The 3,504-nt window shown below is 53.8% G+C and overlaps 1 pseudogene; it reads left to right on the forward strand.

Moving 5' to 3' along the window:
* The first annotated feature begins 619 nt into the window (after positions 1 to 619).
* LOC112549110 lies at positions 620 to 2,176 on the forward strand (annotated as a pseudogene).
* Positions 2,177 to 3,504: the final 1,328 nt, after the last annotated feature.

The raw sequence follows: 3,504 nt of genomic DNA on the forward strand, positions 1-3,504 counted from the left end.
CCTTCCGACCCTAGCATCTATGAATCTACTGAGCACTGCATGCAAACACAAGTCAGGCAGCCTGGAAAGAGCTTAGCTGGCTTGGAAGTATCTGCTTCTGATCCCGTGGAAGTCTCTGCTCTGAATGTTTCCTGGACCTCTGTTGAAGAGTATTGGGTCTTTACATGCATTTGAAATGGGAAATAGGCAGGGCTGATGATCCTTTCATTTTGAAAAGAAGCTTTTGCAGCTTTGGAAATCTGTGTGTGGGAGGAGTTTGCAGGTGTGGGGCTGCAGCTTGAGCCTGTGGGGTGCATGGGTGGGGGCACAGAGCTTAGTGACTCAGAAGATGAAAACTCAGATACATGTCCCTGAGCTGAATGACTCTGGGGCCTGGGCTGGGTGACTGCTAGTTGGATCAGTCTGCGCTCAGTGGAACTACCTGCTAGCTGCTCATCAAGGGCTGTCTCGACCCAGATGTGGGGTTGCAGGTATCCAGGTCTGTGGGAAGCCTGGACCCACCTGTTCTCCAGGCTCTCAGCCCAGCTCTGCCAGGGCCTTGGAGCCAGACAGCATTTCCACACTGGAGTTAGGAATGTATCAACCCTCCTCCCCACTCTCTCCTCCCTCCTGCTCCCAGTCCTTTTTGAAGCACTAGGTTGCAAAGAAATGGCAGTGGCTGCTGAGGAAACCATGCTGTTAGTACCAGAAAATAGATCATCAGGTTGAAATGAAATCACGTGGATAATGCGACTCAGCTCTGGAGGGCACTATCGGATTGTGACGCTTGCTAAGAGGGACAGTCGTGTGGAGCTCAACACAGCCTCCCTGCTAGGCAGGGGAAACATCTTCTGTCCCAGGAATCTCTCACTGCAGATTGAGCTGGGTAACAAGTCAGAAAGTGGTATCTATTTTATGGATGTGATATCTGCATCCGGCAGTCTCGATACCACCTGCTTCCATGTGTCTGTGTTTGGTGAGTATCTGGGCCCTGCTTCCCCCCAGTCTCACCTATTTGGGGGCACCCACTGCCCTCAGTCCCTCTCAGCAGGACTTCTCCTTCCAGGTCGAGTCTGCCAGGTCAAGCTCACAACACCCTCTGCTCACCCAGGGCATGGATGGTGCAATGTTACCCTGTCCTGCCAGGTGCAGGATGCCAACCGAGTCACCTACAGCTAGTCCCGAGGTGCATCTTCCAGCCCAGCCAGAGAGGACCAGCAGCTCCTGGGGCATCAATCCCAGCTTCTGCTGGAGATCAAAGCGTCCAGCAATGACACCTTCTATCACTGCAACATCTGCTGGAGATCAAAGTGTCCAGCAATGACACCTTCTATCACTGCAACACCAGCAATGCAGCCAGCTGCAGCATGGCCACCATCCATGTCAAACCGCTGTGCAAGGATCAAAGTGTCCAGCAATGACACCTTCTATCACTGCAACACCAGCAATGCAGCCAGCTGCAGCATGGCCACCATCCATGTCAAACCGCTGTGCAAGTTCCCAGCCACAGGTAAATGTCCCTTAGTAGGAACCTGACTAGGGGTTGCCCCTGTCTGGTCTGAGGGCCCCTTTGAGTCACCCCAAAGTAGAAATGAGCTTGCTGTTGGAAGGAAGTTCTTGTCTCCAGAAACCCAGAGAACAATATTCACTGGAGACTTGCACCTGCCTGCTCTCAAGCTTTGCATGCTCATGGGCTAGACTTAGTGCTGGGCCCTCGGAGGTATTTAGACACTTTGCTCTTGTGGATATAAAGAGCATTAGGCACCTAAATACTGTCAAGTGATGGCCCATAGTTATTCCATGCCTCAGTTTCCGGACTTGTTCAAGCAAAGTGATACTGCCATTGCTAGTGCTGGACAACAGGTTGTCCCACCATATGAATTAATTGGTTTTACCTGGTGATCAGGTCTGACTCCCCAGACTACAGGTCAACCTGCCATAGGGATTCACTGAGCTCTCCTATAACCGAGCAAATACTGTTTCCCCGTCACCGCAGTTACAGTAAAGCGCATTTCCCCAGCCCTGTCACAAGCTGATTGCTGCCCCCAGGTCTGACCCGTTGCCTTGCTCTATTCCAGCCTCCTGGCTGTCCTACTGCCAGACCAAGGGGCTCATCCTGCTGCTGGTGCTGGAGGTGCTGATCACCGGGACCGTGGCAGTGCACATCATGGCTGGAAAGCAGCCAAAACAGGACTGAGCAGACCCTACTCCCCTAGGAGGGAGGGACTGGGGGAGGCATTTGCTGCAGCTTGAAAGGGTTTCCTTTCATGTCTGCAGCATGCAGGAGAAGCAGGTGGTGCGTCTGTGGGGTCTGAGTCCCAGCACCCAAGACCAGTCCCTCATGCAACCGTCAGCACTGTGGGCACCCTAGAGCAGATGGTCCCCAACAGCTGTCCTCTCCCCTGCCCAGAGGGACCTGCAGCCAAACCCATCTGGCAAAGGGATACCTGCACAGGAGCTGTCAAGACCCCCGGGAGGGAAAGGACAGCAGCAGCGAAGTGGAGGTGGAGACAACCAGAGTGGAAGACCCTGGCCCCCAGTCTGCAGGACAGGGACTGGCTGTGTGCAAGAGCCCACAGACACATGGGGAAAGGGGTCGTGGGGAAAGGCACTTGATGGTGGGCGTCTACTACAGACCGCCTCAGCAGGGGATGAGCTGGACTGGGAATTCTCCGGTCAGCTCACGGGGGCTGTAAAGGGATGTGGTTGTCATGGGTGACCTGAACTACCCAGACATCTGCTGCGAGGAGCAGTCAGCCAGGTCTGACCGCTCACGTAGGTTCCTAGCTGAGATACAGGACCTCCACCTACCCCAGGAGGTGCACAGTGCCACCAGGGGAAATGCCTTGCTGGACTTGGTTCTTGCCACAGGCGAGGACCTGGTGAGGGGTCTGCAGGTACTCGGCCACCTGAGTGACAGTGATCATCACCTGCCGGAGTTTACCATCCTGGGCAGGGTGGTGACAGCAAGCAGCAAGGCAGAGGTCCTTGACTTCAGGAGGACCATCTTCTGTAAGCTAAGAAAGTTAGTAAGAGAGGCATTGGGGTGTCAGAGCTTCAGTGAGATGGGAGTCCAAGACAGTTCATCAAGGAGATGATCCTCCGAGCTCAAAGGGAGTCAGTGTCAATGTGCACCAAGGGGGGCAGGAGTGCTAAGAAGCCCACATGGCTCAGCAAAGGCATCCAGGGATGCCTGCAGCCAAGAAAGGAGATGTACAAGCAGTGGAAGCAAGGGGCTATCACTAAGGAGTATTATACCTCCATTGCTCAGGATTGCAGGGAGGCTGTTAGGAAGGCCAAGGCAGAGATGGAGCTAGGGCTAGCGACCAGAATTAAGGATAATAAAAAGTCCTTTTTCAAATACATAAGAAGAAAGAAGAAGGCATGGGGTAATGTGTGGCCCTGACAGGACAGGCTTGGCAATCTGGTGATTGCAGCAACCGAAAAAGCTGACCTCTTTACTGAATTCTTTGCCTCCATATTCTCGAGCAGGGTTACGGATGGACCCAGGGGAGGCACCGCCAT

The sequence above is a fragment of the Alligator sinensis genome, unplaced genomic scaffold (assembly GCF_000455745.1).
Source record: "Alligator sinensis unplaced genomic scaffold, ASM45574v1 scaffold2830_1, whole genome shotgun sequence".
Classification (NCBI taxonomy): domain Eukaryota; kingdom Metazoa; phylum Chordata; order Crocodylia; family Alligatoridae; genus Alligator; species Alligator sinensis.